This window comes from Heterodontus francisci, chromosome 36 (assembly GCF_036365525.1).
Source record: "Heterodontus francisci isolate sHetFra1 chromosome 36, sHetFra1.hap1, whole genome shotgun sequence".
NCBI lineage: Eukaryota > Metazoa > Chordata > Chondrichthyes > Heterodontiformes > Heterodontidae > Heterodontus > Heterodontus francisci.
In genome coordinates this window covers 25,021,302-25,048,821 of record NC_090406.1, presented here as the reverse complement: position 1 = coordinate 25,048,821, position 27,520 = coordinate 25,021,302, and the positions used below count along the sequence as shown (strand labels likewise).

The window sequence follows — 27,520 nt, the reverse complement described above, 5'->3', positions numbered from 1 at the left end:
AGAGCTGGCGGGCAGCCATAAAGACAGGGCTAAAATGTGGCGAGTCGAAGAGACTTAGTAGTTGGCAGGAAAAAAGACAGAGGCACAAGGGGAGAGCCCCTTGTGCAACAGCCCCGACAAACAAATTTCTCTGCAGCACCTGTGGAAGAGCCTGTCACTCTAGAATTGGCCTTTATAGCCACTCCAGGCGCTGCTTCACAAACCACTGACCACCTCCAGGCGCGTATCCATTGTATCTCGAGATAAGGAGGCCCAAAAGAAAGATTGTCATTAATGTCATTGTCAGACTAAACATATTTATCAATATGGGCAGACGCTTGCTGGCAGACAGCGCAAGACTGCACATAATTCAGCACTCGATCAATAGGCAGTAATAATGGATGGTGTAGGAAATGGAAATACAGCAAGTGTACAATTTGAATAAATGGGAAATAGATTTAAGGTACATCTGGGGGCAGAATCGAAGGAACTTTGGATGTGATATAACTGACCTAGGATCACTGGTTGAGTGCACTGAATGGTCACAGTGGTAGGTACTGATCTGCATCACCTGAACAAGCACAGTACCACTCCAAAATAAATGTTTCAATATCCATGACCACATTACTACCCTTTCAATCCTTACTAATACCTTTCTTTTTGTGTGTGAAATTTCAATTATCTTTCTGTCTCACTTTAAATAAGTTAACAGAAATCTATTGCGAAAGGAAGTGTACAGAATTTGGAAGTCATTTAATGAACACTTAAACTGTAGTGGTACATTAATTTTTCATGTTAATTATAGTTAAAAACTTAAACTTAAACTCTAATACGGTTAACGCCTATGGATATATGACATGCCCACGCTAGCATGCACACTCGATACACACATGCAAATAGGGACAGAATTGAGCAGAAGAAAAAAATAAAGTAGAGAGGTGTGAGGCAGTCTCTAAAGGGGGTTTCTTGTTACTGTTTCTATGTTTCCAGCTTGCAGCAGAGTCTTTGATTGTAGCCAGCTCTTACTTTTCGTTGGGGCCCAGTATTCTTCTTAAACTGTGTTCACTGTAGGAGACTTTTCTCTCTTGGGATTCGTGTGTCTTCAATGGTTTCTGAAGCTGGTGAGAGCGAGATGAGAGCAGACAGGAGAGAGATGTTCTCAGTCCAGGAGAAAACAGCTTTCTGAGTTCAAAATCCCTGTTGGAAATTCAAATTCAAAACAACTCCAACAGTCAGCCAGTCATGTGACCAAACTGGTCCAACCTGTCTGTTTGTGTATTTGGCCATCTTAGCAGTTAACCTGGAATGTTAGCCTTTCCATCTTCAACGTCTGGTAATCAAAAGTCCATCGTGGATTAAATTGGAGCAGGGAATAGCTCCTTTGTCTTTGAAGTACTTGTCTGTTGAAATGCTAATGTCTTTCTCCAGCCAAAGTCTCCAATTGTTTTTTAAAGCAAGTTCTTTCTTCACCAACAATAGTTTAAAATCAATGTTCATGTTGTGAAATTAATTTTCCTCATTCTTGGCAGGTGGGGGGCTTGCCTGACAAGTGGTACATTAATTTTTCATGTTAATTATAATTAATTTTATAATGAAATGTATGGTACAATGGATGTTATTAAGAATGCAAACTGCTTCCATTGGTTACTGCAATGCATCTGATATTGTATAAAGTCACATTATTCTGCACATCAACTTTAATACATTACAAGCATTTACTTTCAGAACTCTCTTCTCCCACGCCCCTTCTCGTCTTTTCCATTTTATCCTTTCTCCTTTTTCCTTCAACTGTAGATCCCATTGATCATACCAAAGAGATTCAATACAGTGACAATTGTCCCAATGACAGTTGTTGGCTTCCCACACCTGCCTCAATGGCTAGATCCACATCCTTTTTTGAGACTTGTAAAACTCTTTAAAGAGTCACTTTTGGGGCAGTGCACTCACAACCATTATTCAATCTTTTTTTCCATCTTCTTGGGCACTTCTGTATACTAGAAGCCACCTCTTAAGTCCACAGGTGCTGCTGGTTGTTGTGTAGCCAACTTGAATTCTGCCATTATTTTGGGTGCTGCCGCATTTGTCATCTGTTTTTTAGCAGCATATTATGGTGGTGTTTTGGTGCACTCACAGCTGCCTCTTGCGTGATACAGATGTTTGATACCTTTTACATGCTGGGCAGCTCTTCCTGTGCACCAAATCTCAAGTGCGATGCTTCTTGTTCGCTGGACTGTTCCACCATATCAGGTGACCTGACCTATGATGAGTCGTTAGCTGTTTTCCTCCAATTTCTTTCTGTACAACATCTTCCATCCTCTCTACAACCTCTTGGGTGCAGAGGTGCTGCTACTTTCTGGTTGGTGTGTTTAAATGCAAGTCAACTTGAATTTGGAAGTTGTATCATGTTTGGTTTGGTACGTCAGATCATATTGCACCTGATATTTTTGTTAATCTTTGCAAAGGCTAAAATCTACATTAAAGATATTATCAGCCATTGGGGCCATTTATCTTCAAGTGACCACATTCCTTTAAATTTCTGTACCACTCCTTCTAAGCAGCATTGTCTTTGGTGAGCTTCCTGCATTGGTTCAGCATTGGCCAGGAGCCAATTTGCAATTGGGAATTTGCCTACACTATGTAAATGATGGTGACTGTGCATAAATCAGATGGGGCCAACACACCACCATTTGGACAAGTGTTACAAACATACAAAATTGATGGGTAGGAAAAGATCAGCTGGTCCATCAAGCTTGTCCCACACTATGACAGCTGAAGCATCACAACTGAATACTCATTCCCTCCCTCTGCCTCTTCACCCCAATTAATTACAGACTAACATCTCATCGGTATTTCTAACCCATGGTTCTAAGCAGCCATTGCAGTTTTCAACACAGTGCTTGGAAAGTATTTTAGAGCTGGGTCACCTCCAGTTTGATCAAATACCAGCTGATCTTTCATGGTGTTGTACACAGGTAGTCAAGACCTGCAATGTTTAAAAAGTTTTACCCAATATTTCTAAAGAATATAATTATATTACATCCAAAAAGAGTGGGCAGCAGAAGCTCCGCCTGTAATTGCATGGCTATTAAATGTTAACAGAATAAACAACATGTGTTATTGGCTTTTTATTTCTGACACTATACATTCACAACAGAGAAGCTCAACGTAGAAACCAGCACAACAAAATGACTGACAGCTACCAAAGATTACTGATGAATACAGTCATTATCAGGTTGATGTAGGCTCAAGGTCCAGCTGGCACAATTTTGTTATGACCTGTCATGGGAAGTGCAACCATCTAAGGTTCAGGTAGAAATACCTGAGCCGGCAGATATGGTGGAGTGGATGGCAGTCAGTGCCAATGGTACTTGACCTGTCTGACCTTCCTCAGTTCTTCCCCATTGCACCTCCCCCCCACCCCCACTCAAAACTGAGAATGATACACCGAAAGGGCATTATCAAACAAAACATTTGGTACTGTCATATATCTAAACTTTGTTTTAGAAAATTTTGAAAAATCTTCGAAGAGAAACGGTAAATATAGATTTTCAACACAAAGTTACAAGAATAATGTGGTCATTAGCTGAACAGTATCGTGAACAGTAAGAGTTGTGATAGTTGCATGAATTGGAGTCTGTGAAGCGTGTAGTTCTTATTTGTTGCCGAATTTCTGATGATCAACAACTGAGAAAAGAAAAAAATCAAATTAGGATATCATGCTCTTAGATAAATCTCTTACTTATCTCTACGTTGAGTGCTGCTGGGAAGAATAAGATGTGAAATGTTGACAGAAATTGTTTGCGTTTTCATCAGTTTCTTTCCATAACTGACCCTCTGCAATGCTTCGAGCCTGAATGATGCTGAGTGCAATAGTGATATTTTACATTCTCAGATGTGCTTCTCCTTTGATTTGCTGATGGGAAGCACACAAGCTGGGTGTGAGAAGTGAGGTCATTAGTTTTAACACTTGAAACAAAATGACCTAGTGACTTGGTACATCAACTTTGGTTTTTAAATTGGGAAAGGCCAAAGTCCATTGTGTAGGATAACACCAAGACCAAATTAGTATCAAAGGAAAGACAAGATAAATCAGGAAGTAGGAATTCTCAGACACTACAGCACAAAGAATGCCATTCGGCCCAACTTGCTCTCGGAAAGTGCTATCCAATTAGTCTCACTTGTTAAAAATTGGATAGCTAGGGGTGAACGATAGAATACTGGAGCCTAGTCTTAGCTCACTTACAGCTTTTATTTACAGAAGACACACATGGCATACCATGCACCTCCAACAACAAAAAAACCTCTTTCAGCCTGCTCCCAAATATACATATGAGTACAAGTGAGTCCCCAATTAATTTACAATTAAAAACACTCCCCCTTCCTTTCCCCATAGCCATGTAAATTTTCACCCTTCAAGTATCAACCCAATTCCCTTTGAAAGTCCCTATTGAATCTGCTTCCACCATTTTTTCTGCCCTGCATTCCAGATCATCACAACTCGCTGTGTAAAGACAAATTCTCCTCATATCCCCTCTGGTTCTTTTACCAATTATCTTAAGCCTAATTTATGATGCACTTTGTCTTCTCTGTTACATTTATGTTTTTTAAGGGAAATAAAGAATTCAAGTTTTGAGGTCCTCAAAGAGAAAGAGTTTTAATTTTGATACAGTGAGGATGCTGAGACCAGAATGAACATGCTGGATCTAAAAATGGATGCGAGAGGAGCGTTCCAAGAGAACCTAGCCACAGCAGTATTGATAACATTTAGGAGTATAATGCAACACAGGTTAACTCCATACTCTATACTCACCAACCCTTTACCTAGGCATAGGTCCATCTCTCCACCTCATTTCACTGGATGGATACAGCACGGGTCGTGCCACATCATAGCAGCTGGTTTCTCTCATCTGAACAGCATAGACTAATAAACCAAAATTTATGCAAGTAGTCAGTCCACATTTACTCAGCTTAACATTCAACATGTCCCTGCTTCATATTCCCACACAATACTCTTGTTGAAGGCAGTGAACTATCAAAAACATTTCTTTATTAAACTATACAATTTGTTCGGACAGGATTACACAGTATAATGAATATAGCTAGGAGTTCTATGAAAGTTTGTACTCCAATCCTTCATTTTTCTATTCACAAATTGACATGGGTACAAGGCAATATTTTTCTAGAAAATTAGAACTATCTGGAACTCCTTCCTCATCGGTTGGTTTCTTTCTTAATTTAAGAGCGCTTCACTTTAAAAGCTTGGTTCAGCACTTTCCTATCATTATCCTCAGCTCTTTACTCTGGATTCTCAGCTTTTTTACTGCCCTCTCACACAGGTTATACAGTGGTGTGCAAATTGGAACTTAAATGTCAACATTAGATACCTCAAAATATAATTCATTAAAAGGTGTTTTGTAATCCACAGATTAGTCTTTAAAATAATTTACTAATATACTGCTTTTGTATAATATTGTCATCCTCAGAGAGGGACAGTTCAGCCTATTGACAGTTCCACAAGTATTTTCATTGCCACTCCTTAGTTGACTCATCAGAGCCTCTTTAGTGATTTTTGGACATTTTACCTCATTTTCTACAGTCCCGTTGGCAGAGAGCAGTGAAAATCCTGTCTATGGGTGAGATTTTAACTCATTCAAAACACAACCACTTGTACAGAGTAATACTCGGGCCCACTGGGGGAAACTTGATGCTCTCCCATGCGTTGGGTTTTGAGGTGAGGAGAGCATTTAATCAGGCGGGATGGTGGCGGGGGGGACCCTGCCTCCACGCAAATTAATTACGGGTCAGGAAGGCCAGTGAATGACCTTCCCACCCCGCTGCCAATTGAGGCCCTTATGTGGGCAGTTAAGGGCCTCATCCCGCCACCGCCGGAATTAGCCGAGTGGCAGGTGGGCCTGTTGCTGTATGGGAAGCATGGCAGGAAAACCCATGTGGGTCACTTGCCAGCTCTGGCGGAGGGTCTCTCATTCAAAGGCACTTAGTGCCTGAACGAGGGACCTGGCATGGGACGTGGGCGGGGGTCTGCTGACCCCCCTGCCCTTGCTACTGACCCCCCCCCTACACCCCTTTACCCATGATCCCCATCCCATGAAACCCTTCCTGCCCTGATTTAGCTGTGGCCTAGGTCCAGAGTCCAGTACCTGCAGCAGCCACCACCCCTACTGTGGCGCTGCTCTGTTAAAGAGCTGCCGGCCTCTGATTGGCCAGCAACTCTCAGCTGTGGTCCTTGATCCCGGGGAAAGCCCACCACTGTCCACTTAAGTGCCTAATTGGCACTTGATCCAGCAGGCTTTCCCAAGAGGAGGCGACGCAGGACTTTTGCCGGCACTTTTGCCGGTGGTCAAGACCCCGCCGCCTGGATAAAATCCCAGCCATTGTGTCTGACCAGGTGTTATTTTACTATTGAATCTGCAGGCAGATAGTTAAGTCAGCATCTTCTATAAGAGCTGGCTAACATTTGTTCCTTAACCAACAGTACCAAAACCGATTAACTTGTCATTTCTCTCATTGCTGTTTATGTGACTTAATTTGCAAACGGCTGTCACTGGGATCTTCCTAGAACCAGGCGATATTGAAAATCAGTTTGGGTAGGCTTTCCAAGAAATGCAGCAACAGAGGTTTCAGATAGACCTTACAGCAGAAATGCGCAACAGGGGTTTCAATTCCCACACATTCAATACGCAGGGTTTCTTCAAATAATGGAGTAAAGGGGAGACTGACACACTGGATATGCAGTGTTTCTTTCCAAGAAAAAGAAAGAGATGAGTTGGGTTTCCTTGGCAGACAAAAAACAACTGTCTTCCAAGTAGTTTACCCTCCAACTCCCTGTCCAAAGTGAAACCAAAACAATGTCACAAGAATCAAGCTTCCTGACCCCTATAAATCTTGACCTGTCACTTCTCTGTAAACATCTTCTCCAAGTCAAAATAACAAGCTCTTTGCTGGTATTTTATCTGAAAACAGGTGCCTTCCAGTAAGGGCTTGTTTAAGGAAGGCCTCTGGTGACCTCTTTAAAGGAAACATAAAGTTCAGCATTTCTTCAAACGTCCAGATGAATCAGTGTCCATAATTCAACTATAAGTCCTTAAAAACATATTTTACAAAAAAAAGAGAAGCACTCTTGTAACATGTCCTGTGTACAGATCCCATGGTAGTGAGTACGGATTATTCCCGAGCTTTTCACAGTCCAACCTGATCTATCGGACAGGTTAATTGCTGCCATGTTGATATAGGTGAATGACCATAGGAATGAGCACCCAGTCATTTACCTGAGTTGCAAGCTACTGTTATAGGAAGTGGTTTAATCAGCAATTAGGAAAAATTACTTAAGTGTCATCTGGGCACTGTAGAATCAGTAAGCATCCTTGTACAGCATTTACTCTATTCTGATCACAACCCTTCAGTGTGGTTACATGAAAAAAATGTGCATCTGTTGTATTGAAGCCTTGCCCCACTAGGATACAGCTTGACTATTCAACATCACTGTGGTTCTAAGATGGTGCCTGTGCGAGCTCACACTCTGAGAGTGATTGCACAGGTCCCTCTGAGGAAAACCACCTTAGACACCTTCTGATGACATTTGATCAGTGGGTATCAGAGCTGTACTGCTGGCCCTGGCATCCAGTGTTCAAACCAGGCAAATGATTTGTAAGTGGCTGCCCACATGTGGGTGGGTGAATTTTATGGGTTTTTACAGGTTGGGCAGGTAAAGGCAGAATCTGGGACGTAAGTTATGATGATTTATCTGTGGGATGCCATATTTGAGAGGAATATCTTGAGTAAAATCCTCAGTTTTGTGATATATTGTAAGTCTTGGCTTGAAATTCTGGGGTGATAGATTATCTTTGAGCAGCATGCAGTGAAACACAATAATGGCCACTCAAAAGTGCATTACAACATTGCACACACTGGAGAATTGTATCATTATACTTACATGGTGCACTGGTGCCACCTAATGATAGAAATGGAGCATTGCTTCACTGCTTTGAGAGTCCAGTTTTGACGTGGAAAAAACTGTTACGAGATGTCAACTTTTACACCATGAGCTAAACTTTACTGATGCTATTAGTATCAGCAGTTGTGAGATGGTAGTATCATCTGAATACATCTGAGCACAATGCTCATGGTATGTTAGAAAACGTGAATGAGATTATGTATAAATGTGCTTCTGTGGTTAGGACTGAATAGGGCAGATTTTAACACAGTGCAGGGTGGAAAGTGGGCAGCAGCAGAGTTAAAATGGTTGTGGTGAACTGACTGTCCCATGTCCACTCTGCTGCAATATTTACTGGGAACTTATTATGCTGCACAGTTTGGATTATACAGCAGCCTCATTACTGCCTGCAAGGTGAAGTCCAAACTCGTACATAGGACCACAGGGAAATCTGGAAGGACAATTGAGTATACCGTGCATTGTAAGTGAAAAATTATGTTTTCGGGCCAGACGGATCTCCACAAGAATAATGTGGTCTGCTACAAAAACAAGAAATGCTGGAATCACTCAGCAGGTCTGGCAGCATCTGTGGAAAGAGAAGCAGAGTTAACGTTTCGGGTCAGTGACCCTTCTTCGGAATGTGGTCTGCTGCTTGCCGAGCCTCCCCCTCTCTTGATCAATTCCCCCTCCTGGATCTACTTCCTGGATTGGCTCCTGGGGTCTCCTGATATTGTTACAGTGGGATGCCCACTCAGCACGTGCAGCTCGTGAACAGCATGCTAATGAGGCTGACACCATAAGTGGACAGGTTCTCAGTATTAAAATTTACCCTTATGGCTCTATCGTTTTTTTGGTTTGGTCTCTGTGTCCATGTTATTTTGTTTCTTGTGTTTTTTCACCCTGTGCTTGTGTTGTTCTATAGTTTACTGCTGGTCCCATAGTGGTACTCTATACCATTTTGTGCCTGTATTTGTGCTTTCTCTGTCTGTCTCTATGTGTTGGTGGCTTTCTGTTTGTCAGAGGAAGATGTAGAGATGTACAGACAGATTGGTAGCATGTGAAGGATAGGGGTATGACACAGCATTCTGGTCCTTCTCCTATTGCAATGACACAGAGGTACAAATAATTTTTTGAACTCTTGACCCATTGGGGGCCAAAGGTTATTGCTGGTATCTTTTTGGTAAATGAGAATTTGATGATGTATCACATTCATTCCATCAAAAAAGTGTTCGCTACACTTTTAAAACTTTCAGATTGGATTTTACTCTTTGTTGTGCCTTGGGGACACCTATTTCTAGTTGTAGTGATGAGGAAAAGAGGTGGAAACCCATTAGATCCGGTTTCTGCCCCAGGGATTTACTGGAGCTTCCCAAATTAATATGAGCATTTTAATGAGTGGAAGGGACATACCTAGTCTTCAACCTTTGCAGGAATGTTGCGCGCCTCAGTGGAGGAGTGCCTGCAGAACCCTGGCACAAGAGAACCAGCCAGGAAGCAGTCAATCCGAGAGTTTGCAGGAAGTCCAAAGGTAGCCCAAAGATCAAAGAGGAGCAATCTCAGAATTTTCTTCCCCAGCCCAGGACAAGCTTTGGGTAGGTTTCTTTTCACTTCAGGCCTTCTGCCTGCTGCTTCCCAGGAGCTGGTGGCCAGAAGCCCAGCTGCAGACCTCTCCTGTCTCCTGGTCTATTTACTGATGCAAAATGCAGCCAGCGGCTGTCCTGCACTGGGGGTGAGTCCAGGCCATTCAAATCATACAAAGCTCCCTTCTAGCAGGTATCGCTCTGCCTGGTCATACATACATAAAAGTAAAATACTGCAGACGCTGGAAATCTGAAACAAAAACAAAAAGTGCTGGAGATACTCAGCAGGTCTGACAGCATCTGTGGAGAGAGAAGCAAAGTTAATGTTTCAGGTCTGTGACCTTTCATGTGAGGAAAATCTACCTACCATTTTAACATACATGTTTCAGTATTAAACTAAAGTATTGCTTAAGTATTGTTAATAGTGCTGACACCTTTCATATGATGGTATTTAAATTATTTGGTGTCAGGTACAGTGATTTAAATTGTTCTTTTAGGCTTTTAAGACCTGAAACATTAATCCTACCTTACTGTATCCATAGACACTGCCTGACTTGCTGCTTTTTTCCAGCATTTTCTGTTTCCATTGTTGAACATTATATTCTAGGTTTGTATTTTTAAATTGGGTCAGGTAATGTATTTGTTTTCTCACTTCCAATTCTGAGCCCATATTTTGCCAATGAATCAATGAAAAACAGTTTGTTGTGACTTAGAAAATTATAAACATGTCAAACCACCATAACACAGTGAAAAATGTGACTGTGTATCACTTATATTGTAAATGAAACATTATTACACATGAATAGCACCTTTAATGTAAAAAAAAAGCCCCAAGGTGCTTCTTAGATAGATGTAAGAAATATAAATGCTGAGCCAAAGAGATTAGGAGGGGTGACAGTAGCTTGGTCAAATACATGGGGATTGAGATTTTTAAAAGAGGAAAAGAGTGGTAGAGGGCTGAGAGGTTAAGGAAGACAGTGGATGTGTGGGATACTAATGAACAAGTTTTATTTCATAGAGGGTGGGGAATTGGGAGGCCAGCAAGAGGAATATTGGAGTAGAGTGTGGAGATAACGAGGTTACATAGAATAACAGCAAAAGGGCTGAGTTAAAGGTTAGACAGAGGTAGGTGTGCAATATTGCAGAGGTGGAAGTAAGCAATTGTTATATGATGGAATAGATATAGCATTTGAATATTAGCTATGAGTTGAATAGCATGAAAAAGTTGTGAGATATCTTGTTCAAACTAAAACAGTGGCAAGACAGGGGAAGGAATCAGTAGCAGCTGAACACAGCCTCTGCCAGTAGCTGAAGAAGATATGTTTGGTTTTCCCAAGGGTAAGCGGGATAAATGATGAATCAGCCAAGACTGGATGTCGAACAAGCAATCTGACAGCACCACAGAAATCAATTGGTTAGGAGAGGTGACGAAGAGGTGATGGGGCTGAGTGTCATCAGCATACAACTGAAAGCTAATTTGTGCCTGTGGATGATGCCACCAAATGGTAAATGAGGAACAGGAATCAACCATGGAGAGATCATTGGGGGATTCCAGGGATGACTGTGCAAGAGAGAGAAGAGAAGCAATTGTAAGAGATGTGTTGGACATGTTCAGGAAAGTATACCTGGAACCATGCGAGGATAGTCCCACAGGGCTAGATTACAGAGGAGAGATGTTGGAGGAGGTTGGAATAGTCAATTGTATTTGAAAGCTGATAAGGGTGAATGCTCGGTGGTCGTAATCACAGGAAATGTCATTCAAGACTTTATTTAGGGCTGTTTTGGTGGTGTGAGAAAGGGAGATGCTGGATTGCGGGGGATTTGAAGTGGAATTTGAAAATATAAGAAACATTTATACAAAAACAGCCTGGCCCAGGAGGGACTCTACTGCCTAAAAGTGAATTTTTCATTACAAATTAAAATTACAGCTAAATAAACAATAAAATCATGTGGCTGCATTCTTGTTCTAAAATAAAAGAAAAACATACAGTATTAAAATGAAGAAATAGATGAACAACAATATCAAAATGTTTACTTCAGTCGTGAAATTTAAAAAAAAAATTTGTTATGATGATAACGTGATAAATGGTGGCGGTAATAATGTTATGGTGGTAATGTGATCTATGTAAATTATATGACAATGTTAATGTCATATACAGAAGTTATGAATGTGGTATATGTAATAGTATTAATGTGCTTATCTGACAGTGTGAATATAATAAACATGATGGTGATAATTTGATACATGATGATAATATAACATTTGTTAGTTTGATAATATGATGTTAGTTGTATTGCTAATGTGATTTATGTGATGATAACATGAGATATATGTGATAACAATGTGACATATATAACAGTTTTAATGTAATATATGTGATAGTATTAAAGTCGTATATGTGGTGATAGTAATGTGATATATATGACCATGTTAATGTGATATATGTGATGGTGATAATGTAATAGATATGTTAATAATAATGCGGTTGTGCAGTCGTGATGATAATATGATGATAATGTGATGTGTTAGTGATATTTGTAGTTAAGTACTCAGACCATAAGATGGACACTGTGAATCATTGTAAAACTCATATAATAATGTTACTATACCAGGTGGAAGACTTTCCTTCTCTCTTTCGCTATAAGACTTGAGCCATCTGTAATAAGTTCCTCTGCTGTTGCAGTTTGTTAGTCCCGTGTAACACACCTGTCCAGGAGCCACTTCTGTTGCTTTCCAGTAAACAGAATGTCTAATTATAGGTGCAGCCTTTGCTGTTACGCATACAGTGTGTAGGTCTCTGAAATAATAAAAAAATGCAAGCTTGAGAAAAAAGAATGGGTATGGGAACCAAACAGATTTTAAGAGTTTTGATCCCATGGCAGAACAAGAATTTTATTGACCTGTAATGAGTAATTTAAAATTATTCAAAATGTTTCCTCATGATTATGACTTGGGCTCCTATAATTTATATAATCCAGGTAAGAAGCTCTCGAGATGACAGCATAATTTCAAACGTCTTTTCCTTTTTCTTCCAATTTTGCCATATGTTCAAAATAAAATTAGTTCCAGGCAAAAAAATGATACATAAGGCTGATTACCAGTTAGAAATTGTTGTGTTAATTTATAAATAAAGCCTTCAAAAACAACAACCTTGGACAAATTTAACATCACCTCCTTGCCTTTTTATTTAATGCTCCTATATACAAAACCAAGAATCTCACTGGTCTCTTTATAATCTTTTCTATCTGCACTCCTATCTTTAAAGATCTTTGGGGGAGATTTTCTGCTAGGGCACCTAACGGACATGGTACCTGCAGTATTCCCATGGTGTCAGCACAGTGCAGCCATTCAAACCAGTTTGAGGTTTGGACCACATTATCATTTGTCCAGAGAGCTGTGGACGCCATACAAGATTTTCAACGCAGCTTATCAGTCTCTTGCAGTAGAAAATCAGTCGGCTGGAGCACACTGCCAGTCAGCAGATAAGGGCTGTTGGGGGAAGGAATAGATCCTGGCCCACAAAAATCTTAACATTTTTTAAAACTTACCTTTTTTGGAGTGCCTCCCTTTCAGGACCATTAGTTAGACTTCTCAATGCCTGGAGAAAGTGAAACTGGCATGCACCATGCCCGCACTGACAATTTCTCCATGAAAATTGCAATCGGGGTCCAATAACAATCACAAGACCCTTTCACATCTATGCTGACGACACCCAGCCCCAACACATCTCCTAACCAATTGATTGCTGTGGTGCTGTCAGATTGCTTGTTCAACATCCCGTCTTGGATGATTCATACCTTTATCCAGCTTACCCTTGGGAGAACCAAACATATCTTCTTCAGCTACAGCCAGAAGCTTTCTTCCCCTGCCCCTGATTACTCCCCTTCACTCCACCTCTGCAATATTACACAGCCTCCTTCCCACCTGTTTTGGGCAAGATTCAAATTTGGGCTCATTCAAAGACCCGCCTGAAGATTGATTCAGGTAAGAAACTGGGTTGTACCAAGTCCACACCAGATGCCGGTTGCTTATTTGTCAATGGGAAGCTGACAGAAAAAAATCACTTTGTCTTCATGTATCTGTACTCCTGGATTGCTAACCTACGTTGGCTCCCCATTCAGCAATGCCTCAGTCTTAAAATTTTCATCCTTGTTTTCAAACCCTGGCCTCATCCCTCTCTATCTCTATCTCTATAACCTCCTCCATCCCTATAAGCCTTCAGGATCTCTGCGCTCCTCCAATACTGATACCTTGTGCATCCCTGATTTTAATCACTCTGCCTGTGGCAGCCATGTTCAGCTCTGGAATTTCCTCCCTAAACATTTCCGCCTCTCTCTCCTCCTTTGAGATTGTCCTTAAAACTTACTTCTTTGACCAAACTTTTGGTTATCTGTTCTAATATCTCCTTCTGTGGCTCAGTGTCAAATTTTGATCGCTCATGTTCCTGTGAAGCACATTGGAACATTTTGCTCCATTGAAGACACTATATAAATGCAAGTTGTTGTTGTTGGATATGTCTGTCCCTTCAATTTGTTTAAACTCCCACCATTTAGCATATGCATTTTTGTTACTTTGTTTTCTTAAAATGTACTACTTTGAAGTTCTCTGCTGTGAACGGCATCTATTTAACCACCCTGCTAACATGTTTAGGTTGTCTTGCAATCTCCTGCATTCTTCCTGACGTTTGCCATATCCCCTAATTTGGTTTCATATGAAAAGTTCAATAACATTCTTCTGTGTACCCATGCAAAATTAATTATATAAATGGGTAACAACAAAGGTGCGTGCACAGGTTTCAGAAATGCATCACTACCCATATCCGATCAGTCTGAATAAATTTCTATTTCCTGTGTTGTCTGCTTTCTGTCATCTAGTGATCTCTTTATACTTGGGGCTACATTCCCTTTAATACCATAGGGGCACATTTCCATCTTCACTGCCTGGGCAGTAGTCTGGTGAAGTGCTTCATCCATTATGTATAGAACATAACCCATTTCCATTCCATGGATTTCGAAAGAATGGAATTCGGGTGGATTCTACAATGGGTGGGTGATCAGCCAGACAAAAAATCACACAGACTGTAAAGCCAAAACTTTAATCCCCACGTCTTAATCTTTGCAATGCATCCCTTATGGGGCAGCTTACCAAATATTTTTCTGAAAATATACATGTACACATCCATTGCTTTCCTTTTATCTGTACACACTGGGATTTCCTCAAAAAAATGTAATTGAGTTAGATAAGCAAAACTTGCCTTTGCAAATCCACATTGACTGCCCTTAGTTATTTCATATCTTTTTAAGTATTAATTAATTATTGATCCTAGAGGTTTACTCAAAACTTTGGCAGAACTGGCCTCTACTTTACTGGCTGACCTGTTCTACATCCTCTCAAGGGGCACAATATCTTTTCTTTGGTGTAGTGACCAATACCGCACACAGATGGGAGCTAACCAGTACCTGACAAAGTAGCGATATGACTTCCTTTAGTTTGTATTTTATATATAATGCAGCCATCAACTGCAATATATTGTCTATAAATGTAATTCAAATATTCTCTAAGACAGATGTAGAACAGTATTAGCTAAGAAGCATTGACCTGCCCATAGATTAACAATAGTTCAGTATTCAAACATATAGGCCAGAATTTTACACCACCCCAGCGAGCCGGATTGTGCCGGGATGTGGCGTAAAATTGAGCGGGAGGCTCCGGGAGGCCTTCCTGGCCCACTCCTGCCTCCGCCCCACGTTACGTGGGCCGCGTGGGGGGGTGGGGGGGGGTGCGAGAAAAGAGCTGCCCGCCCCAGGCCAATCAAGACCCTTAATGGCCACTTAAGGGCCTTCGCCCACCTCCACGGGTATTTTACCTGCGGCAAGCGGGCGTCCTGTAGTGCATCTGGTGGGGTGTGGGGTGGGGGTGGGGGTGGGGGACCCTGACTATCAGGCACAGAGTGCCCGACTGAGGGCCAACCCCGCTTCCCTAACAACCCCCAGGACATGAGACGCCCCTCCTTATCCCCAAATGACCACCCTTGCCTTGCCGGGTCGCAATTGATTCTCATGACGAGGCATCCCTTACTTACCTTCAATCCTGGCTCCATGTCCTCGGCTGGGCTGCAGTCCCAGCAGTGGCCACCGCTCCCAGTGGAGCTGCTGGGACCAAGAGCTGCCGGCCCGATGATTGGCTGGTAGCTCAATGAGGCGGGACTTCCTCCCTCAAGCAGGCGGAAGTCCCACCTCTGAACAATTAAAGCCTGGGGACCAGTAAAGTGCAGCTCGGATCCCCGGGCTGGGCGGATGTATGTTCGCCATTGACTTTTATGTTGGTGGCCAGCTCCCATCCACCCGTTGTAAAATCCAGCCCATAATATATAAATAAAATAAAGATTGACACAGCACAGAAGGACGCTATTCAGCCCATTGGGCCTGTGCTGGCTCTTTGAAAGAGCTATCCAATTAATCCCACTCCCCTGATTATTTCTCTTATACCCTTTGAAACTTATTATTAAATCTGCTTTCACCACCCTTTCAGGCAGTGCATTTCACATCATAACAACTTGCTATATAAAAGATTTTTTCCTCATGTTGCATCTGACTCTTTCTGTCAGTTACTTTAAATCTGTGTTCTCTGGCTTTGACCCTTCTGCCACTGGAAATAGTTTCCTTTGATTTACTCTAGCAAAACCCTCCATGATTGAACACCTCTATCAAATCTCCCCTTAACCCTCTCTGCTTTAAGGAGAACAACCTCAGTTTCTCTAGACCTTTCAACCCTGGTACCATTCTAGTAAATTGCCTCTGCACCGCCTCTAAAACCTTGGCATCCCTCCTAAAATGTAATTCATCAAATTGCCAGAATACTCCAGCTGGGGCCTAACCCGTTATTTAGCATAACTTCCTTACTTTTGTACTCTATGCCTCTATTTATAAAGCTAAGGTTCCCATATGCCTTTTTAACAGCCTCTTGCCACCTTCAAACACTTGTGTACATACACCCCCAGGTTTCTCTGTTGCCGCTGAAGTCTGTTACAATCCTCTTTCCTGTTTATCACATTTCCAAGTTTTGTGTTATCTGCAAACTTCAAAATTATGCCCTGTATACCTAAGTCCAGGCTACTAATATGTATCAAAAAGAGCAGTGATCCCAACACTAACCTCTGGAGACACCACTGTACACTTTCCTGCAGCCTGAAAAACAACCACTCTCTAGTTTCTCTCCCTTAGGCAATTTCATATCCATGCGGTACTTTATCAAATGCTTTTTGAAAGTTCGTATACACATCAACCACACTACCTTCATCAACCCTATTTGTGACTTCATCAAAGAACTCAATCAAATTAAGACAATATGTGAACTTTAAATATACAGAAAAATAACCCAGTTGAATTTTACCTGTGGCAAGCGGGCGTCCTGTAGTGCATCAATTTTTATTTAGATTTGATTAAGCAAACATATGTTATTCAAAATTTCAGCTTTCCATTTTTTGCCACTTTGTCTGATTCATCTGATAGTTCACTTGGACTATGCCACTCAGTAATGGTGCTATTTTACTGAATATTATGAAATTCAAATATTTCTTTGTTCTTTTACAATCAGCCATGTGGTATAAGATGATCAAAGGAGAAACTGAGGACGGTAAGGCTGGAAATGAGGTAGCATGTACTGGAAAATCTGACACTTCCTGAATAATTTTATTTTATAGATGGGGGTGTTACATTAACACACTTAGGAAATGATTCCAAAGTGACATTATTGTTTCAGCTGGGATCCTAAGGGCTAAAGTAACAGGCTAAAGCCTTCATTACAAGGACCTATTATACCACTGCCAGCAAACCATTTGGTTCTGAAGGAGTATATTAATACCAATGAATATGCTGCTGTATACAGACTATAAACAGTTATTTTCATCTAAAAACTGTTCTGGGTTAAGACATGCCACAGTGTTACACTTTATAAAGCTTCAGCATTTGAAAAATTACTGAAAATTATTTGCTCACATGTATTCTGGGGATTGTGCAATGTAAAACATAGCAATGGATTCAGTGAAGAGAAAAACTTGCTTTATATGTAATAAAATAATTACTTTTCTTTTTAATAAGTGATTATTCTGTGGCTGTAAATTTTAAAAAGGGAATAATCCAAGCATCTATTTCAACAACAGTTTCAACCAATTAGTAAAATCTAAAATAGCCAACACAGCTACTAAATCTTGTTTTGATGAATTATATTTCCTTGGAATTCCCAAAAGTAGCTGCAATTATTACTATTCAGAGAGCTTGGAGGTTGGTGCAGCATGAATATCAGATCCTAATGATGTGGCACAATAGCTGTTTCCTTTCAGCTCAGGTGAACTGATATGGCACCAATTAATTTCTCACTGCCTTTCAGTTCCATGATCTTTAATTACAATTTGTATTGCTCCAGATATATCCCAAGACAGAACTGTCATCACAGTGAATATAACAAAGTAGGTTTACATACCTTTGATAACACATTATGGATTTGTAAACGTATACACAATCACCATCATTCATGCCTTTTTTTTGTTACCTCTAGACTTGATTACTGCAATACACTCCTATGGTCTCCCACATTCGACCCTCCGTAAACTTGAGGTCATCCAAAACTCTGCTGCCCATGTCTTAACTCACACCAAGTCCCATTCCCCTATCAACCCTATGCTCGCTAACCTACATTAGCTCCCGGTCAAGCAATGTCTTGATTTTAAAATTCACATTCTTGTTTTCAAATCCCTCCATGGCCTCGGCCCTTCCTATCACTGTTATCTCCTCCAGCCCCACAACCCTCTGAGATACCTGAGCTCATCTAATTCTGGCCTCTTGAGCGTCTCTAATTTTAATTGTTCCACCATTGGTGGCCGTTCCTTCAGTTGCCTAGGCCCTAAGCTCTGGAATTCCCTCCCTACACCTCTCTAGCCTCTCTACCTTGCTTTCCTCCTTCAATTTGAGTACAGGAGTAGTGAAGTCTTGCTTCAATTGTACAGAACCTTGGTTAGACTGCACCTGGAGTAATGTATGCGGTTTTGGTCCCCTTTCCTTAGGAAGGATATTAGTGCCATAGAGGGAGTGCAATGAAGGCTCACCAGACTTTTTCCCAGGATGGTGGGACTGTCCTATGAAGAGAGACTGGGGGAAACTGGTCCTGTATTCTCTGAAGTTTCAAAGAATGAGAGGTGATCTCATTGAAACCTACAAAATACTTAAAGGGGTAGACAGGGTAGATGCAGCTAAGATGTTTCACCTGGTTGGGGAGTCCAGAACCAGGGGACACAATTTCAAAATAAGGGAGAAGCCACTTGCGACAGAGATGAGGAGAAATTTCTTTACTCATAGGGTTGTGAATCTTTGGAATTCTCTACCCCAGAGGTCTGTGGAAGCTCAGTTATTGAGTATGTTTAAAGCAGAGATTGACAGATTTCTTATTACAAATGACATAAGGGGATATGAGGACAGTGGGATATGGGAAAAAGGCATTGAAGTGGATGATCAGCCATGATCGTATTGAATGGCGGAGCAGGCCCGATGGGCTGAATGGCCTATTCCTGCTCCTATGTGCCTATGTTCAAGACACTCCTTAAAACCTACCTCTTTGACCAAGCTTTGGTCATCTGACCAAATATTTCCTTGGTGACATATGTTGTTTTATAATGCTCCTGTGAAATGCCTTGGGACATTTTATTATGTTAAAGGCGCTATATAAATAGAAGTTGTTGTTGTTCTTGTTGGGACTTTCCTTGAGAACCCTATAGATTGGCTGCTGTAACTTTTATACTGAAGATACAGTGATCGATTAGGGAAATTCCTGAGGAAAATTTTGGCGATTAGAAAATTTATATATCATGTCTAACATGTCATTCTTTTTAATCATTACACTTGGTTCCTTTTAGTATTCTAACTTATTGTTATTTATATAGTCCCAAGCTGTTGGTGATGTAATGCGATTGAATAAATGTGACTCACATTTATGTTACTGCAGGGGGCAAGAGAAAATCAAATCAATGACAACCTGCAAGCATAGTGTGTTATTAGATAAAATTACATAGAATTTATAGCACAGAAACAAAGGGCTCGATTTTAGGTTGGGGGTCATGGCAGGGGGAGGGGGGGTGGTTGGGGATGCTGGAAAATGTCTCCAGAAGAGGCCTGGGCCTCGATAGCAGAAAGGCCCGGCCCGATATTGCCGGTGGCGGCTTGGTCTCGTGGCGGCCCACCCACCATCGAGCGGCGGGAGAAGATTTAACATAGTCAAAAAAATGCAAATGAATGAATTAAATACTTAGACGCTCCCGCCCTCCGTTCTGGTGGCATATTGGTGATGCGGGACACTGGTGGGGAGTGGGGAGCAGTTAAGTATTTCAGTGCGATCGGGGGAGTGGGGTCAAACTGTTCTGATGGTTGGGGGGGATGGTGGCAAGGGGTTGAAGTTAAAAGTTAATGAACTTTGTGGGGGTAAGGTCAGGTACACAAGATAAGTATTTTTGGGGGTGAGAGGACAGGAGTGAACTGAATGGATATTGGGGGGGTGGATGGGAGAGGGGATATAAACATTCCTTTAAGGTTTTAAATTAAATCGAAAATGCCTATTCCTTTAAATATTTAAACAAAATGTAAGGGCTGGAAGCCCTTTAAAAATGGTGTCGGTGCCTGTGCATTCTGCAAGTTTATTAATTTTCTTACAATTTGTTGCAGTCCTCCTCAGCATTGACCATCCCTCCCAATTTGGTGTCAGCTGCAAATTTAGAAATTATGTTTTTGATTCCAAAGTCTAAATTGTTGATATAAATTGTGAACATCAGTGGTCCCAGCACTGATCCTTGTGGGACCCACTTCACAACTTCTGCCAGCTAGCTTTCTGTCTTACAGTCAGCTAACTATCCATTCTGCTACTAGTCCCCTGACTTTTCATGCTGTGACCTTATTCATTAATCCATTATATGGTACCTTATCAAAGGCCTTTTGGAAATGTAGATATATTACATCTACCATTGCAACATATATATTAGCACCAATAAATTCAAAACATCTTCTTGATAATGTACTATGATTTCTAATCAAAGAAAAGGGAAAACAAATTAACATTTTTATTTTCAAGCTGGACTATTAAAAAGCACAGCCCATAAAACATATTCAATGCTGAAGTAAATCCAGAATGTTAACTATCTTTATCCTGTATCCTTGATAGAGTTGCCAGTCGCTGTCTCTTGTGGAGTTAAAATGCAATGTAATTTTTTCACTACACGAGTGAAAACAAAATCTATGCCGGATTACTCACATGTCTGATAGAATATTCAATCTGCATCCCAAATTTTATATATTTATATAACGTCATAATGATGCATTATCTACTCTGGTGTGCTAACTGGCTCCTCACAAATTTGATTTTAATTTTCATCAGTCATGCAACATAAGGAATAAAATGGTTCTGAAAGCTAATGCCCATCGCATATAATCCAAATTTAATCTTAGTAAGGGTTTAATCTAGGACGTAAATGGAATACCCAGCTGTCTTATTTACATGGAGATGCTGAAGAATCTGATGAAAACAAGATTGAGCTTTTACATATTGTTGATTGTGTAGTCAAATGACATTGAGCTTTGTCTTTAACAACCAATGCACATGCTTTAAAATTACTAGTAATGTTGTTTTATAAGGACAGGGAGATTATATGATATAATGGAGAATGTATTATTGTTAAGCTATGTGTCCAATTAAGTACTTTTAAAGTTTAGGCACTGTTGCAATGTAGGAATGTAAAATGTGTTTACTTCTGTAATGTACAATAATGTGTATTCATATCAATTATATACTAAAATCACTAGGTGGGTCGCCAAATTATATGCAATATATGTTTTTCCTGTTGGTGATACTGCGCTAGATATTTTTTGTAATAGTCAAATAACATTGCATGGCAAGACAATATTTGAGGCTGTGTATACTGGTGTTTCAACTATACACACAACTCTACATCCTCACCACCGGCTGACTCAGAAACAGTCACTAATACTTCCAGGAGAAAATCTGAGTATGAGACAGAATCATAAGTTGTCTTCCAAAAGCTTTTCTGCCATAATATAGTCACTTAAAAAAAAATCACCCTCTGTACACATGCAGGGCTGGATTTTGTTTTCCCGCTGCCAGGAGTGGCGGTGGGTGTAAACAATTGCAGCCAGCAGGCACGGGCTGCATACTGCCATGCCACCACGATCTTGAGCCTGACAGAGCATTTGAATATGCAGGGCGGCCAATCACGTGGCTGGGCGGCCTCAGCGATGCCGCGAGCAGCGTCAAAGGTCTCTGCGCAGGCACTGGCACATTTTTATAGGGCTGCCAGCCTGCATAGAGAATGTAGAGTTGCCCCAGCACCCCACTACGCTGAAAATAAATGTTTGCCCTGTTCCTCCCCCACTACACTAAAATTGCAGAGTTGACACCTTCTCCCTCCAACTGCACTAAGTGTAGAGTTGACCCCTTCTCCCCCCAACAATTGCACAAAGTGTGGAGTTCCCCCTGTCCTCCCACCTACACTAAAAATGCAGAGTTCAGCCCATTTCCCCCCCCGTCCCCCTCCCCCGATCCCCCACTATTCTACAGATGCTGGGTTTCCCCCTCCCCACCGCATTGGCATCAGCTTTCCTTGGACAGGAAAGTGAAGGCCTGTGAGTGCTGCCCGTTGAGCTGAAGATCCAGAACCGAAGGTAAGATCGCAGGTAATTCAATTGAAATAAATGCAGAGAGTTAATTTAAATATTTAAACCAGGGTCCTGTCTCAGAGCAGCAGAGGGCCCTCCACGGAGCTTCCTACAGAGCTTCCTTACTGCCAGGAGGATCGGGCTCGGCAATCCTGGCGTCGGGTTCCATGGCTGGCCGCTGCGGCTTCAATCTTCCGGCACCCCATGCCAAGGAGCCCAAAGTCGGGAGCGAAACAAAATTCAGCCCGCAATCTCCAGCATTGAACTGAAATAGATAGAGAAAATAGTCTGAAGTAGCCAGCAAAGACTTGAAAAGGGCAGTTCATGCTTGACAAATCTCACAGCATTCTCTGAGCAGATAACAGATATGGTAGCTGGGAGGTACACACAAGGGATTTCTACAGAAAGATCAAGGAGTATGGAATTAGGAGGAGAATAGCAAACAGGATTAAAATTGGTTAGAAGGAAGAAAACAAAGAGTAGGTTTCAGGGTAGTTTTTAGAACAAAAGAAAATTACAGCACAGGAACAGGCCCTTCGGCCCTCCAAGCCTGCGCTGATCCAGATCCTATATCTAAACATGTCGCCTATTTTCTAAGGGTCTGTATCGCTTTGCTTCCTGCCCATTCATGTATCTGTCTAGATACATCTTAAAAGGTAACACGTTCCAGGCACCCACCACCCTCTGCGTAAAGAACTTTCCACGCATATCCCCCCTAAACTTTTTCCCTCTCACTTTGAACTCGTGACCCCTAGTAATTGAATCCCCCACTCTGGGAAAAAGCTTCTTGCTATCCACCCTGTCTATACCTCTCATGATTTTGTACACCTCAATCAGGTCCCCCCTCAACCTCCGTCTTTCTAATGAAAATAATCCTAATCTACCCAACCTCTCTTCATAGCTAGCGCCCTCCATACCAGGCAACACCCTGGTGAACCTCCTCTGCACCCTCTCCAAAGCATCTACATCCTTTTGGTAATGTGGCGACCAGAATTGCACGCAGTATTCCAAATGTAGCCGAACCAAAGTCTTATACAACTGTAACATGACCTGCCAACCCTTGTACTCAATACCCCGTCCGATGAAGGAAAGCATGCCGTATGCCTTCTTGACCACTCTATTGACCTGCGTTGCCACCTTCAGGGAACAATGGACCTGAACACTCAAATCTCTCTGTACATCAGTGGTTGGAAGTGGGTAGCGGTTCAGTTCTGCAGCCACTTCAATCCACTGTGTATATCAATGATTTGGGTATAGGCCTACAGGAAATGGTGTCAATGTTTGCAGATGAAAGCAAAAATAGGAAGTATAGTTAACTTTTTAGAAGACCAGAGGAAACTGAAAAAGGATAGTAATAAGACAGAGTAATGGACTAAATAGTGGCAAATGGAATTCAATGTCAGTAATTGTGAAAAAGCCCTTCAAAACACTCCCACAGGGAATGCAGAGACCAAGTGGGCCCACATCAGAGACGCCATCTATGACTCAGCAATGACCACCTATGGCAAACGTGTGAAGTGGAATGCAGACTGGTTTCAATCTCACATTGAAGAGCTGGAACCTGTCATAGCCGCTAAGCGCATTGCACTGCTGAACTACAAGAAAGCCCCCAGCAAGTTAACATCCGTAGCACTTAAAGCAGCCAGAAGCGCTGCACAAAGAACAGCCAGGCTCTGCACAAATGACTACTGGCTACACCTATGCAGTCATATTCAGCTGGCCTCTGACACCGGAAATATCAGAGGAATGTATGATGGCATTAAGAGAGCTTTTGGGCCAACCGTCAAGAAGATTGCCCCCCTCAAATCTAAATCAGGGGACACGATCACTGACCAACGCAAGCAAATGGACCGCTGGGTGGAACACTACCTAGAACTGTACTCCAGGGAAAATGTTGTCACTGAGACTGCCCTCAATGCAGCCCAGTCTCTGCCAGTCATGGATGAGCTGGACGTACAGCCAACAAAATCGGAACTCAGTGATGCCATTGATTCTCTAGCCAGCGGAAAAGCCCCTGGGAAGGACGGCATTACCCCTGAAATCATCAAGAGTGCCAAGCCTGCTATACTTTCAGCACTGTACGAACTGCTTTGCCTGTGCTGGGACGAGGGAGCAGTACCACAGGACATGCGCGATGCCAATATCATCACCCTCTATAAGAACAAGGGTGACCGCGGTGACTGCAACAACTACCGTGGAATCTCCCTGCTCAGCATAATGGGGAAAGTCTTTGCTCGAGTCGCTTTAAACAGGCTCCAGAAACTGGCTGAGCGTGTCTACCCTGAGGCACAGTGTGGTTTTCGAGCAGAGAGATCCACCATTAACATTCTGTTCTCCCTTCGCCAGCTACAGGAGAAATGCCGTGAACAACAGATGCCCCTCTACGTTGCTTGCATTGATCTCACCAAAGCTTTTGACCTCGTCAGCAGACGTGGTCTCTTCAGACTACTAGAAAAGATTGGATGCCCACCAAAGCTACTAAGTATCATCATCTCATTCCACGACAATATGAAAGACACAATTCAGCATAGCGGCGCCTCATCAGACCCCTTTCTTATCCTGAGTGGAACAGGGCTGTGTTCTCGCACCTACACTGTTTGGGATCTTCTTCTCCCTGCTGCTTTCACATGCATTCAAGTCTTCAGAAGAAGGAATTTTACTCCACACAAGATCAGGGGGCAGGTTGTTCAACCTTGCCCGTCTAAGAGCGAAGATCAAAGTACGGAAAGTCCTCATCAGGGAACTCTTCTTTGCTGACGATGCTGCATTAACATCTCACACTGAAGAGTGTCTGCAGAGACTCATCGACAGGTTTGCGGCTGCCTGCAATAAATTTGACCTAACCATCAGCCTCAAGAAAACGAACATCATGGGACAGGATGTCAGAAATGTTCCATCCATAAATATCGGCGACCACACTCTGGAAGTGGTTCAAGAGTTCAAGGCTCAACTATCACCAGTAACCTGTCTCTCGATGCAGAATTCAACAAGCGCATGGGAAAGGCTTCCTCTGCTATGTCCAGACTGGCCAAGAGAGTGTGGGAAAATGGCGCACTGACACAGAACACAAAAGTCCGCGTGTATCAAGCCTGTGTCCTCAGTACCTTGCTCTATGGCAGCGAGGCCTGGACAACGTACGTCAGCCAAGAGCAACGTCTCAATTCATTCCACCTTCGCTGCCTCCGGCGAATCCTTGGCATCGGGTGGCAGGACCGTATCTACAACACAGAAGTCCTCGAGGCGGCCAACATCCCCAGCATGTACACCCTACTGAGCCAGCGGCGCCTGAGATGGCTTGGCCATGTGAGCCGCATGGAAGATAGTAGGATCCCCAAGGACACATTGTACAGCGAGCTCGTCACTGGTATCAGACCCACCGGACGTCCATGTCTCCGCTTTAAAGACGTCTGCAAACGTGACATGAAGTCCTGTGACATTGATCACAAGTCGTGGGAGTCAGTTGCCAGATCTGGCGGGCAACCATAAAGGTGGGGCTAAAGCGTGGCGAGTCGAAGAGACTTAGCAGTTGGCAGGAAAAAAGACAGAAGCGCAAGGAGAGAGCCAACTGTGTAACAGCCCCAACAACCAATTTTATCTGCAGCACCTGTGGAAGAGTCTGTCACTTTAGAATTGGCCTTTATAGCCATTCCAGGCACTGCTTCACAAACCACTGACCACCTCCAGGCGCTTACCCATTGTCTCTCGAGACAAGGAGGCCAAAGATTAGATGAAGATAATTGTGAGGTAATGCATTTTGGAAAAAAACTTCACAGCAGTAATTATACTCTGCATGAAAGGTTCGGTGCTGTGGAGGAGCAGAGAGATTGGAGGGAGTGATTAGATTCACACAGCATTAAAGTCAGCAACTCAGGTTGATAACGCTGCTAAAATAAAAGTTAATGGAATTCTCAAGGGGCACAGAATTTCAAATTGGCAGCCAACACACTTCCTGTGGAGATCAGGCACGGGAGATGGCCAGCAGAAACTGCAACCACCACCCCACTCCCCCAGCATCGGTGATTTTATACCCAAAAACATGTGCAATGATGTTGAACTATTCACCTGAAACTTCTTCTTTCTTTGGGCCTCCTTGTCTCGAGAGACAATGGATACGCGCCTGGAGGTGGTCAGTGGTTTGTGAAGCAGCGCCTGGAGTGGCTATAAAGGCCAATTCTGGAGTGACAGGCTCTTCCACAGGTGCTGCAGAGAAATTTGTTTGTCGGGGCTGTTGCATAGTTGGCTCTCCCCTTGCGCCTCTGTCTATTTTCCTGCCAACTACTAAGTCTCTTCGACTCGCCACAATTTAGCCCTGTCTTTATGGCTGCCCGCCAGCTCTGGCGAATGCTGGCAACTGACTCCCACGACTTGTGATCAATGTCACACGATTTCATGTCGCGTTTGCAGACGTCTTTATAGCGGAGACATGGACACCTGAAACTACTGGCAGAGAATGCCTCCATGTGCTATTACGCTTTTCATAAGATTAAAGCTTTCTTTTTTCAAATAATAAATATATAAAAGTCCAAAAGGAATTTTGCCTTACCTGTCAGCTGTCCATGGAAAGTCTGCTTCTAAGGTTCTTCGTGGAACATAAAGATTGTCTTCTGAAGAAGTCATTTTTCAAACACAGGTAGCTGACAGCTATGGCTGTAAATGGTGATGACTCCTAACTGTAAACGAAATGTTTGCTTGACTGGTTGCTATCAACAAGGCTCCCATAGCAACTGTTATGGAACATATGAAGGTGAAAAATAATGTAGCTTGCAATCAATTTTATTTAAAATAATGTGAATGTGACTGTCTCTCTCGATATATATAGTATAATATTTAAAAATCTTATTGTTAAGTACTTATATATTTATATGTATTTATGTATTAGCATTTTGTTTTTACGTGATGAGGTATGGCTTATTTTTGACTAATGCCAACCATTTTAATCAGTGCTTTTGAAGAGGCAAGAGAACAATTATTCTGTATATTAGACATTACATTCTGATGGAAGACTTTTATTGTGTTAATATCCAAACCAAAATGAAACTATTCCTCTGATTTTTCTATCACTCATTTCTTTTTGAGGACTCGTAAGTGTCCTTGTCCATGCCTCATTGTGTTTGTAGTAATAACAAATTGCTTGTATATTAAGCAAAGGTTTGACATTAACTTGAAGATCTACCTCGGCTTAGTCATTTCAACACTGTTAGAATAAAAAGTATTATTTAAAATTTGTACTGAATAATATAGTAGTGGTGGTGATGTAATAGAATTAATTTGGGCTCACCTAAGAGATAATCAAGAGATA

General features: G+C 42.0%; 1 long non-coding RNA gene across 2 annotated transcripts; it reads right to left on the bottom strand.

Moving 5' to 3' along the window:
- Positions 1-767: 767 nt before the first annotated feature.
- LOC137351374 (uncharacterized) lies at positions 768-26,874 on the bottom strand. Of its 2 annotated transcripts, XR_010969496.1 has the most exons (5): positions 26,765-26,874; positions 22,348-22,486; positions 12,121-12,308; positions 4,790-4,900; positions 768-3,663 (listed from the first exon to the last, which is right to left on the bottom strand). It is a non-coding gene; the product is annotated as an uncharacterized lncRNA (long non-coding RNA). The 2 variants fall into 2 exon arrangements; XR_010969497.1 differs by lacking the exon at positions 22,348-22,486.
- Positions 26,875-27,520: the final 646 nt, after the last annotated feature.